The 13,590-nt window shown below is 39.6% G+C and overlaps 1 protein-coding gene across 2 annotated transcripts in view; it reads left to right on the top strand.

Annotated features, from left to right (window-relative positions):
- tiam2a (TIAM Rac1 associated GEF 2a) overlaps positions 1-13,590 on the top strand; it is a 216,878-nt gene that overhangs the window by 45,415 nt on the left and 157,873 nt on the right. The window contains exon 1 of one of the 2 annotated variants that reach the window (XM_057859452.1): positions 10,028-10,398. The exons of the other annotated variant lie outside the window; for it this stretch is intronic. The gene's annotated coding sequence lies outside the window, so the exon portion shown is untranslated. Of the gene's footprint in view, positions 1-10,027; positions 10,399-13,590 lie in introns of those variants that run through there. 2 annotated transcript variants of the gene reach the window in all.

Raw genomic sequence — 13,590 nt, 5'->3', positions numbered from 1 at the left:
TCCCGGGATTTAAATGGGCAGCCCGTATATGTGAAAGCTATATCCCGGGTTGACTAACACAGAGTTGACGCGGACATTTACCGAGCCGCGTCTACACATACCGTGAGGCGGTATGTGTAAAAACAGGCGTTAAATACACGGGTCACAGCACGATAGCTAATGTTGTAAATATCATGGCAGGCCGATCGTCACTTCCTCTCGAAAAGCCGTAAACAAACATCGCAATTATCAACATAGCAAGCTGGAAATAGCTCAATTTAACTGAAAACATAACCAAATTAAATTACTACTGGATCGTAGAGCCGGAGAAGAGAGTCAATCGTCCATCTTTGGAAATGTGTGGTTTATGTTTTTTTGCCGATGTTAGGGTCTGCAACTTCGGAAACAAGGTTGTACCTCAAAGCCGAATACAACGGAGGGATGTGTTCAAGGTTTTATTAAACACAAACAAAAATACACGCAATCGTGGAAAAGGGGGAATACCACTATAGGTCCATGACAGTAAGTTGACGGGGATCAATAATACTAACCTAAGTGGTAGGGATGGGAATGAATGAATGAAATATTTATTGTAATCATCATCGGTATCATTAAAAATCACTGACAATTAGAAATGTGATATGATTTGCCCGAAGGAAGGAAACGAAGAAGAAGACAAAGGCAGACAGGAGGAAGCATATGCATGTGGAATTGATAGGATTTTTACGATTCCAATTCCATTATCAATATTGTTTAACGATTCGATTCTTTATCGATTCTCGTTTCGATTCTAATTTGGGGAAAAAGAAGAACAAACATTTTGATTGCCATCTAATTTGTTTAATCAGAAGTCACAACCTTATAAACTCACAACGAGGTCAAAAGAGGCCCAAAGCCTCGATGTTAACTGTGGCAATATGTAACTGTGGCAAATAGACAAGAATGTGTAACATTTTTCTAATAGAAATACAAAATCCTCCTTTTTAAAAGCACAGATGAGCTGACAGCACTCAAAAATAATAATAAAAAAAGATAAATACCGTCAAATACAACAGAACAACGCGTAGTACAGATGTGCAAAATTAACAATTCTTTTGCAGAAAAATAAGCATGTCTGCTTTTTCAGGTAGGATACGTGATTTTTCTGGACTTATGGTGTCTCCAGCACGGCAGCACACCCTCTCAGATGGGGTGGAGAAAGCCTGCACACACAGAAAGTGTTCAGCTAGTCCAGCCAGCAGGGGTAGAGTATCTCTTTTATTGTCCCAAATATTAACAAGTTTATAATTAGGTTGGTGTAATTAAATAAGGACGGTTGGATCTCATACAATATAAGACAAATTTTAGCACAATCCTCCGTTAACTGGGATTTCTTAACTTCCTAGACATAGTTTGGGTACTCTTTGGAAAGGCCTTTTGATACTGAGTAGAATAAAAGTGTTTTGGGACCAATGAGACCATCCTATCTCGAATTACGGGCGAAAATACGCTGATTGGCTGTAATCGTCAGGTGCATTTCGGGAAGTCATGTGGATTCTTGGAACATCCACTTTCGTTAGTCGTAGCAACACAAAAATACCACCATCAGATGCGGAGGTATATGCATACTTTTGTGTGAAATCAGTAGTCAGATTGGCACTACAACCCACCAAATTCAAATTATTCCGAAAAAAACCACGGATTGGTGGACTACCGATCGAAATGAGTATTAAAATTGCTAATAAAATCGTTTAGGACATGCGTAAATTATGTGATGCAATTCGTGCTGCTTGGAATCTATAAGAGGATGGGAACCGGTTCTCGATTCCCATCCCAACTAAGCAGTAGGCAGAGAGCTGATAGGACAACAAAACAAATACACTCACATACCAGCACAACGTAGGGGATTTAAAACAAGGTTGACAGAGGAAGAAGCTACCAAATGCACGAAATTCGAGAGTACAAGGTGTCGAATTGCGCCCAGCAAATTAATATCTCGGCACTCTTATCTTGGATCGCCTGGCCTTAAGTACAGTCTTTATTAGCTTGAATTGGCTGCAGGTACGACGTCAGGAATGCTCCCACAACCGGCTCTGTAGCAAAACACAATCTGACCTAGAGCTGGGCGGTAAACCGAAAATTTACCGTCACCGAAATTCTTCACGATGACCGACGTAATTTTGACCATGTCGGTAAATTCGGTAAATTAATAAAACAAGAAAATAGTCTTTTCATCCCGCTTTGACTTTGTGTTGTTCGTCTGTGTTCATTCCCCTTTAAGAAAGCAGCCAATGTACTTACGTAGGGAGTCACGTGATCATCAGGAAGCCAATCAAACAGAAGCCTAGGTTAGCTAACGCTAGCAGCTAACGCTACAAGCAAAACGTGATGGAGTGTGGCTTAAGGGAGGTTCGCCAAACTTTCACCCGACATTTAGTAGACTCTTGGTGGCATCCAGATGGGCTTTCACCCGCTGTCTTCCCTTGTTCTCACGATTTCCGGAGATTGTCCTTTCAGTGCTTTCTACTGGTAGCCAGGCCGCAGGCTAACGCTAGCGGCCGCTAGCGGCTAACGCTATGAATGTAATGGAGTCGGATAGCAGCTCTAACCTTGTCGAAACGGCTGAACTTAATGAGTGGATTGGGCACGGACTGCATCTAGCAATTACTATGTCGCGTTATTTTGTATCTGGCTGTGTGTGATTTCTGTGATAGCTTTTGTGATGGGTAAAGCATTCAGCATAAAGAACAATCCAACGGTGAAATTTATAATATGACCGAGAAATGGCCCCAGCTATTTTTCTGTATGTGCTTAATTCTGTGTCATTATTGCTATCATAAAATTTTAAGTGTTTCATTTGCAGAAGATCAATATAGCTTTAATGTGTGTCTGTCTGTCTGTTTTTTGGGGGTTCATGTATGCGTTTATTTATTAAAAAATGCACTGGGGGGAAAAAAACAACAACCTGAAACCATAAAGTAAACACTTGTATTGAATAATTATGTCACAGCAGCCATTAACAATAAATTGTTTTTTTGAAGTGTACTGTTCAAGCTGCAAGTCATTTGTGTTACAATGACATGTTTGCACAGGCATATTGATTTTAACAATGTACATTGTTCAAGCCATACACGCTGTTATAAATGCTCATACTTGAATTCTTATTGTTTACAATACATTTTTATAAACTTAATGTTTAGACTGCATGTACAATTGTTAAATATATCAAATTGAATGCTGGTAACTAAATCAACAAGAAACTTAATCTGTATTTCATGCATTGATTCAGATTTTCAAATTATATAACAGTCCGCTTGGGCGACTTTATCGTCATTTATCGTTATCGAGGTAAATCTGCTCAATTTATCGTGATACGTGTTTAAGGCCATATCGCCCACCCCTAATCTGACCAACAGAATGTGACAGCCGATGCCAACCAAAAAATAAACCAACCCGCGTCATTGCCGGGATATCTCTCCATGCTTGAATGCAATGACGCGACTAAATCCCGCGTCATCTTACACGGGAATTTATCGGGATATGTGCGTGAAAGGGGCTTCTGATGGAAATGTCTGTGACAGTAGGTCAGTGTTTTGGGGAGGGTGATGGTTACTGTCTTGTTGCCTGGCAAGAAAATGTCCACAAACACAAGCAAGCTGTTGCGATAGTGGGTGTGTGCATGTGATTACAATCTGACACACCCTGCAACAACTCTTTTCATGCGTCAAAATTAAGCAGCCCACATGAAAGAGAAACTGCAGCGACTTACAGCAAAGACAAAAGCAGTTATACACGAGAGGTGACCGAAGGGCAGGATAAAGATAAGGCATGCAAAAAACAAAGACTTATAATTGAACGCGACGGTTCTGATCCAAGTGATAAAATAAGCAGCTTCCCAAGGTCCTTACTAATGAGAAATCAATGACAATATGCAACCCAACAACCTTTTTCACAAATGTTAGTTAAGACTGACTCGAAGCGCTGGCTTGAGCTTCACTTACAATTTATAAATGGGTAATAGTAAGACACACCTCCTAATCAATAATGCATTCAATAAAGGGTTGTGCTGGATTCCTTAGTTCATCCACATTTTCAATTATTTGTCTTGTCTCCTAATGAAAATTGCATGTTACTTCTTGTGTAGTACAACAGTAAATCTGCAGTTGAGACCAGAATACATTCCAGGAAACCTCCATTTTATTTGTACCCCTTGGCACAGCTGGAGATGCAGAATAAGACACAGTGTTGATTGTTAAGAAGATATGCTTGTCTAACTAAAGCTGCTAAATCCAGCAGAAGGGTGATGAGAGAATGGAAAGCTGCACAGCCGTGCTGTATCGATCTATGATGGACACTCCTCCCCCAGTGTAGCGCCAGTGGAAATGTTGAATCTTTATAGAAGGCTTGGGGTAGCGGGGCATAGTATGCCTGTTCAAAAGGCTGCATAACACAACATTGGGTTTATGAGTATCAAGAACAAAGTTCTAACAATAATAAGTGTAACTGCTGTAAAGGAGGTTTTTGGTATTACACGAGAATACTTCTCCTTTGTTGCTGCATAAATAACATGGTCTGTCAATGCACGGATTGATTGTATGAGGAGGCCAAACCTGTTTCTTATCAGCTCATTGATCCACGTGACAAACAAGGCTGTTACTCACTGAGGACCTGACAGCTGGAAACAGCATTAAATGCATAGGCGGAGTTTGACTTTTGGGGCAGGGGGGGCACAACATGTTGATGACCCTGAAACACAGTGTCAGCAATAAGATTAACGTTCAAGAATATTTATAATAATTAGTTGTATTTGAGTGTTTTTTGTTTCCCATCATTCTTGAGGGGAATTCTAAATCAGGCTGCTTAGGCAATACTTTTCGCCAAGATCGTCATCTATTGAATATGGTATGCCCGCCGGTGTCGTGCCAATGTAGTTACTCCAGTCAAAAATTGTATCCCCTGGGCGGAGCCATTTGGAGGTAGATTTGTGTCTTTATTATTCAATCAAAAAAAAAAAAAAGTTGCTTCAATAAAAAAAAGTTACTTCAATCAAAATATATATTTTCAACCCAAAAAAATGTCGCTTCAATAAAAAAATGTGTTTTAGTTCAAAAACAAATTTGGAATATAAATAAACTAAACAAATGCACGTGGAAGCTATTTTTCTTTTCTTTTTTTTCTTTTTTTTTTTTTGATTGAAGCAACTTTTTTGATTGAAGTAATGTTGATTTGTGTTTGGGCCGCATTTTGGCTAAGACATTTTTGTCTTCATTATTCAATCTAAAAATGATTTGCTTCAAAAATCTATAGATGTTCAAAAAGAAAACCACTTTAATCAAAAAAAAAAAAAAAAAAAAAAAAAAAATTCAATCATAGAAAAAGTTTTTGAATGCGAAAAAATATTTGAGATTGAAAATTTTGCATTTGAACACTTAATTTTTCCTTGAAAAGGTTTTCTTTGATTAAAGCAATCCTTTTTGTGTTTGGGCCATATTATGATTAGGACATTTGTGTCTAACTGCTTCAATCCCCCCAAAAATTTCAATCAAAGAAAAAAAATCTTTTTTTCAAATTTTTTTCAAATTTTTTTTTTTTTTTTTTTTTAATTATATGAAAAGCAAATGACCATCTAAGGTGCTAGGAAAATAGTTTTGGTCCATTACAAAAATATATTTTTTTGTTCATTTAATTCATTTTTGTTGCAGTTTTATTGCTTTACAACTTTTACATATTCAGGACAGTCCATTACATGCAACGACACTTTTCGGCCAGCCCCCCCCTTAAAATCCGCTTATGATTAAATGTGCACTTAAAACTCTAAAACGTATGTATGAAACATTAATATGCATGAGGGATCGGAATATAACATAATATATTCTTAATATAATACTGTACATGGGCAAACATATACGGAATGGTGATGATTCTGAAACCCCATGGGAGGGTGCATTCTAAGTGTTCTGTCTGATTTTGCACCCCATCAGAAATTGCAAGTTACGGCAAGTTTGGGCCACTCGAAAAATGGGTCTCACGCCTCCAATTGGTATGCTAAATGAGATCTCGATGTACGTTTCTGTGGGACTAATTCACAACAACAACAACAAAAAGCTATTTCGTTTTGCCCGAAAGTTGTCAACCTCTTTTTAAGGCTATTACAATCTACTCCCTAAAAAAAAGACTGCGTTTTCTTTTGCAACAAGTGGAATGGATCAAGAGCCAGGCGAGTGGGCCGGGTTCTAGTGGTGACGAAGCCGAGCGAAGTCGCACCCAGCCGGATTAAACGGTGACTGGCAGAGGAAGTGGAAAAAAGTGACAAAATGAGGGAGTGGTCGTGCTATAAATGTATTGTACTAAACCACAGCAAATACACATGTATTCATTTAAATATTACTTTAATCAATAAACCGTATACAAATAACCTCGAAACTACTCACGCATGGGCTCAAATGCACTGTACTGGATGTGACAAAGGACATCAATGGAAAGCAACTTCAGAACGAGCATGTAGTAGTGATGAAGCAAATTTATTTCATTTTCTTTCATTTAATAATTGATATATTTCTTCAAATTACTTCCAAACCACAGGCACGTTGGCTGTGAGCCAGTAGTGTTAGCTCACCATGTTTTGATTACATCATCATAAGAGGACTAAGGTTCTTCATAGTTTTCGGAGGTAAACTTTCGGCCTCTTAATCAAAAAAGCACCAGATTTTCGGTCACATCTCTAGTTATAACAAATTTACTTGTAAAACCATACAGATAAAATGTCTCACAGTAGAGCATAAGGTCACACAACTTTTCACAAATTTAAAACCAAAATCGAGTGCAATATCCCAAAGTCAGTTGAAAAGACTTCAGCACACTTGTAGCCCTTGCAAAAATAAGAGAATGGGTTGATGGACGGATGGTAGGGAATATTTGTTATTTGGCAGGTGATTATCTGGTTTGCGGAAGATGACAAACAGATGGGAGGTAAATTTATGACGCTTGTGTAGGGGGTTGGTGAGCAATTCTATTGATGCCATATGTCTAAAAAGGTGACATAATGGCCCCAGTCTTTAAAATAGCACTACGAAAAATGGCTTTGTCCTCTTATGCGCTGCGATTGGCTGGCAACCGATTCATGGTGTACCCTGCCTACTGTCCATAGCCTAGGGATAGGCTCCAGCACCCCCGGTATGACGAATAAATGACCAAAAATACTGTAGTCACTTGTCCTATAGACAAGCTTCCTGAGTAAAACATTAGCAACGCTTTGACATTTTCTGCTACAGACTTCCCGTTAAGACAGAACACCATGAATTGCGGTAGAAGTGGACAAAGTTTTAAACTGCCAAATTAAACCAGAGGAACCCACGGATTCTCCAAAAATTGATTCAGCACGCCGTAGCTGACACTCCGAGACTTTCTGTGCTGTGCTTGGTTGTGTGTACTCCTGGAAGTGCCTATACAGTATATATGCTTGGAAGTGAATGTTTTTAACAGCGTCCAGCTTCAAAATGCCAGTGTGGATCTAACTCACCATACGCCCAGAATCGAAAGCAGCAGCAGACTAAGGATTTGTCGTGCAGTTTTAACCCTAAAAGATCCACCTAAAAGATTGATGTTTGTTCTTATCACTTTGTTGATTGTTCATGGGCAAAATTCTAACAATCTGTTCAGCCTGTGTTAACATGGGATGTAGACTCATACACCGGCCACTTGAGTGACCTAAATGAGGCGAAATTACAAATATTACAGTTGCCGAATGCAGAAGGGCTGACACAGATTTTGTTGTTACAAGGATACAAGGACTATAAGGTAATTTTCATAGTTAGTAGTTAGGTTATAGCTACGGTATTATGAGGTCATCGCACATGTACAGCGTATCACAAAAGTGAGTACACCCCTCACATTTCTGCGGATGTTTACGTATATCTTTTCATGGGACAACACTGATAAAATGACACTTTGACACAATGAAAAGTAGTCTGTGTGCATCTTATATAATAGAGTCAATTTATTTTCCCCTCAAAGTAACTATAAAAGCCATTAATATCTAAACCCCTGGCGACAAAAGTGAGTACACCCCTTAGAAACTACATCCCTAAATATCCAAATTGAGTACTGCTTGTCATTTTCCCTCCAAAATGTCACGTGACTCGTTAGTGTTACTAGGTCCAGGTGTGCATGGGGAGCAGGTGTGTTCAAATTTGTAGTGCAGCTCTCACACTCTCTCATACTGGTCACTGAACGTTCCAACATGGCATAAAAATGGCAAAGAACTCTCTGAGGATCTTAAAAGATGTATTGTTGCGCTACATGAAGATGGCCAAGGCTACAAGAAGATTGCCAACACCCTGAAACTGAGCTGCAGCACAGTGGCTAAGATCCGCTCAGAACAGGGTTGGGTTGGTCGTCCAAAGAAGCTGAGGGCACGTGCTTCGCGTCACATCCAAATGCTTTCTTTGAAAGATCATCGCAGGAGTGCCGTCAGCATTGCTGCAGAGATTGAAGAGGTGGGGGGTCAGCCTGTTAGTGCTCTGACCATATGCCGCACTCTACATCAAATTGGTGTGCATGGCTGTCCCCCCCTCTTCTGAAGACGGTACACAAGAAAGCCCGCAAACAGTTTGCTGAACACATGTCAACAAAGCACATGGATTTCTGGAACCATGTCCTATGGTCTGATGAGACGAAGATTAATTTGTTTGGTTCCGGTGGTCTAAAGAATGTGTGGCAGCGACCAGGTGAGGATTACAAAGATAAGTGTGTCATGCCTACAGTCAAGCATGGTGGTGGGAATGTTATGGTCTGGGGCTGCATGAGTGCTGCAGGTGTTGGAGAGGTACATTCCATTGAGGGAAACATGAACTCCAACATGTACTGTGAAAAACTGCAGCAGAGCATGATCCCCTCTCTCCAGAAACTGGTCGCAGGGCAGTAGTGTTCCAGCATGACAATGACCCCAAACACACCTCCAAGATGACCACTGCTTTACTGAAGAGGCTGAGGGGTAAAGGTGATGGACTGTTCAAGCATGTCTCCAGACTTGAACCCAATAGAACATCTTTAGGGGATCCTCAAGCTGAAGGTGGAGGTGTGAGGTCTCAAATATCAGGCAGCTCTGCAACGTCGTCATGGAGGAGTGGAAGAGCTTTCCAGTGGCAACCTGTGAAGCTCTGGTCAACAAGAGTAAAGGCAGTTCTGGATAATAGTGGTGGGCACACAAAATATTGACAGTTAACATGTTGTATGTTAATACAGTGATCCCTCGCTACTTCGCGATTCGAATTTCGCGGTTTCAGTCTCGCGGATTTTTTTTCAGTCAAAAAAAATTAAAATAATGGAGAAAATATGGTGTAAAATCTGCCTGTTCCCTAAAAGAAGGCAAGGAGAGCCCGCCCAACTCATATTCCACCGCTCTGATTCGCTGGCCAGCATCACTCGGGAGTATCGCAAGGTGATTGGCTGAGATGTTTAACCTTGCTGCTATCGAAGGAAAATGGCTCCAAAGCCGCCTCCGCCTGCTCAAGCCTCTAGCGAACCCAAGAAGAATTATTGTATATTAATATTGCATTTACTTTTCAAACTAGTGTACTGTATTCACAAAAAAATATAAAGAATGTAATATACATAAAATAAAATTCTCCTGGATCCAAGAAGCTGAACAGGACAGGTTTAAAAAAAAACTTTTTTTGGGGTGTCGCTACTTCGCGGTTTTTCACTTATCGCGGTGGGTTGTGGTCCCCATTAACCGCGAAAAATGAGGGATCACTGTATGGAAAACTTTCACTAAGGGGTGTACTCACTTTTGTTGACAGGGGTTTAGATATGAATGGCTACATTTAGAGTTATTTTGAGGGGAAAATAATGCATTTTGTCAGTGTTGTCCCATGAAAAGATATACTTAAATATCTGCAGAAATGCGAGGGGTGTACTCACTTTTGTGATACACTTTATATATTTATTCATTCGTTTTTGTTGTTGGTTGTATTGCTTTACAATTTCTATTGACAATATTTTACAAGAAAATTCTTAATTTTAAAATTATACATAGGAAAGTCAAACACATGCATTGACACTTTTTGGCCACCTGCCCCCCCTTAAACTCAGTTTATGGTGGCTGTCACTGGCTGATATCAGTCAATCTCGTGAATATGAATGCAAACACCTTCCTGCGTGTTTTCATTAATACAAAAAGCTTGGTGGCAGAAATGCGAGTGACCTTCTTCCTCTTCATGCTGTCTGTGGGAAGGAGGGGTTCAACCCCACATTGTCTGGGAGGAGTCGGCCCACTCTGCGCGTCGCGCTCTCCGTCCTGCCTGCCTGGAAAGCAACACGAACCGTGGAAGTAACATACCGAACTAATCCGCTGTTTTTGTGGCTCCTTAATACAACGCACGCATTTTTAAGCGCTGTGAGGAGGTTTACAGAATGTTTAAGCAGAGGAAACACTAACCGGTGAGTGTGCAACTTATTTTACTCTCGCGCGCTTTGTCCAGTGTCTTCTAATGTACGTATCGTCTTGCAAATACAATATGTTCATAAGAATATTATCATAAAACTAGTTCGTTTTTTTTTAAAATCATGACTGCTGCGTTGGTCTAAAAAGATAAACACGATTAACGATGTTTGACCAACAAGTGTTTCATCGAAGGCTCATCAGTTTGCATCGTTCCACACAGCGAAAAAAGTTTTAAGTATAGTCGCTTTAACTTTGTGCTTGCACTTTTGCACACAAGGATACAATCTAGTATTATTTTAGTATGTGTGGCATTTTATTTTGGGGGGAAAGTACTCAACATCAGAGTTAAAATGGTTCATACGTTAAAAAAATAAATAAAAGTAAAATCAATGTCGTGTGTAAGTGCAGCAGCATGGTGGTCTAGTTGGCTTGGCTTCCTATTTTTTACCCCAAAACTTGAAATTGGAACTCCATATGCATGAGTGAAAACGGTTGTTTATCTTCAACTTGACAAAAAATAAAGGTAAACATTACAGAAAATGAATGGATGTTAAAGCTTATTTTTTCATTAGTGATGTCACTCTCTTCTCTGATTTATGGTTGTTGTAGTCAATCACAAGACATGGCCACTAGTTGTATTAGAATGTGATAGTTGATCTCTATTGTTGTTTGGCCGTGTGCTGCTTGCAAAGGGCTCTCAAGCCCCATACAGAGGCAACAAAAGGGTACTGCCCCCACCTAACTCTCCCCTGAATTGGGGGGTGGGGGCAACCAGCCTTTTGGCATTTTGGCCTTTCTCGCCATGGCAACCCACAACTGTGACAGTTCTACCTTTTGAACCAAGCCTCACTAGGAGGGTATAAAAATAAAAGCACTGGCTAATGGTTGGGGACTAATCTCCTTAAAGGTTCTGCTTGGACACCACCCAGTACTGTGTGCTGATTCACTCTTTTGGGATATTTATGTCTAGGAGTGGGAACCTCTTGGTACCTCACGATACGATACGATTTGCGATACAAAACTAACGGTAACGATGATCTGACGATATAGCGATACAATGATTTTTGATACATTGGTCAGGAAATCATTCTAGGATATTCTACAAAAAACTAATAAACAGAAAAACAAACTTCTGCTGTGAATTGGAATGAGTTCATCACTAGTAGACGTTCAATCCGTTTGAAGTTGGAGGGATGGCAGCGAATGCTGCCACCCTCCCAGTTCAAACCGAATGGACGTCTATGGCCGTCAGTGGCAGCCAATGCCAGGCAATGAGTAATTTTGGGCCATTTAGGGTCATTTACCTGTTGATTTTCAGTTACTTCCTGTTGATTTGGGGGTATTTTATGGGTCACTTGCTGTTTATTTTGCGTTACAGAACAGGAAGTGACCTGGGAATAACCCAAATGAATATACAGTGACTCAAACTCAACAGGAAATGACCTGTAAATGCTCTAAAACGAAAAGCAAGTGACCTGTAAATGCCCCGAAAATCGGACCGAAAGACTGTGAATTCCAGCTGAAACGAATACTCGAGCAACTTGAGTAACTCGAGTTTAAAAACTGATCTGAGTAATTTTATTCACCTCGAGGAATCATTTAATTTTGCCAGCTCGAAGCATCACGTTTTGCCCGGACTACTTTTAATGCGGGACAACGCGCTGAAGTCACGTGCGTAGAGGAAGAAGCAATAAAAAAATATAAAAAAACTTTCTGCAGCCGACAGCCACTACAAACTACCCCGACGTTGCTAAAAACTAGCCTGCATGATGCTACGGCGGTAGCAGGTAGCGTCTGATACGTCTATAGATATCATGTATGTTGAACTAGATGCGAAATGTCAGAGTCAGCGGTGTTAGTAAACAGCCGCCATCTTAAAGCAGTACACTTCTTAGCACTATAATAAAGAAGATTAACGTTACTCGCTCACGTAACGTTAGTCCTGCGCGTGGCTAGCATGTCTTACATACAGGCTTTATTTAATCTGTGAAATTAGACTAACTTAAAACTTAACTAGAACTTAAAAATGGCTTGACACAAATGGAAATTCAATTGAAACACGTGGGAAACTTTTAAGTGATGTGTGTTACCAAGCGTAATGGCATTTTTAGGTAAGAAATATATATATATTTATAAGATCTAAAAGTTTTTCGAGTGAAAGCAGTGAATTGGTCTTTTTTAAAAATTTTTTTTATTCCAGTCACATCTTAGAGGCAATTGTTGGCTGTTTTCAACAATGTACATCGAAAATAAAGACATTGATTGACTGAAAATGGTTCAATATTAGATGAAATGTCTTGTTGTTTTGTCATGTATATTTATAATTGCTCTTTACCTAAAAAATATGTTTTATCCGATTATTCAATTAATCGATAGGATTTTCAGTCGATTACTCGATTACTACAATATTCGATAGCTGCAGCCCTACTGTTAATGGTCTGGTTTTGAATGAACGAACGTTCCCAGTCTAAATGAATTGGGCGTCTAGCACCGTCAATGGCAATGTTTTAAAAAAAAATTTTTGTTTTGTTTTAATTGACACCTTTTAAAACGATATCCCAATTCTTGACAGGAGCATATCGATAACCTTTTGGGATGCAAAGTATCACGATATATCACCATTTCGATATTTTGTCACACCCCTATTTATGTCCTAATTGAAATCATTAGTGGTCAGTTTATGAGGTATTGAAGTTGTGGACATACTGTTTACTTCATTTGAACTGGAATTAGTCTGAGCCAGCAAAAGCACTAGATTCTACATCTGATAGGAGAGACCGGCTTCTTTGGTTCGGCCTGTTTAATGGAGCATAAAGAAATAGTAATCGCCTTCCGTAATTGTTTTACTTCTTCGTTTGTGCAATCCCTGTTTTAACTATGGAAACTTAACTTGGTGGGTCAGAAGTTGTGGCACCATGTTCTTATTTTTGTCCATGCGGTTCACATTTTTGAGGTTAGGATATGATTTCCACCACACGGAACATGATGTTTGTATTATTTCATTTTTCCTTGTGACGGCGATTGAGTGTGACTCGTAATTTCCTTCTAGTGGAAAGCATGTGATGCTTCTGGTTGTTCTCTATTTGTGACATGAAATCTGCTGTCATATATGTTGACTTTTAACAAAAAAAAAGCATGTAATATCAGCCATCTTCCTTCGTGGGTGGTCGTGGACATTTGAAGCAGTG

This window comes from Corythoichthys intestinalis, chromosome 15 (assembly GCF_030265065.1).
Source record: "Corythoichthys intestinalis isolate RoL2023-P3 chromosome 15, ASM3026506v1, whole genome shotgun sequence".
NCBI classification, from domain to species: domain Eukaryota; kingdom Metazoa; phylum Chordata; class Actinopteri; order Syngnathiformes; family Syngnathidae; genus Corythoichthys; species Corythoichthys intestinalis.
The sequence above is the reverse complement of the archived record's forward strand: the minus strand, read 5'-3'. Positions and strand labels throughout refer to the sequence as shown.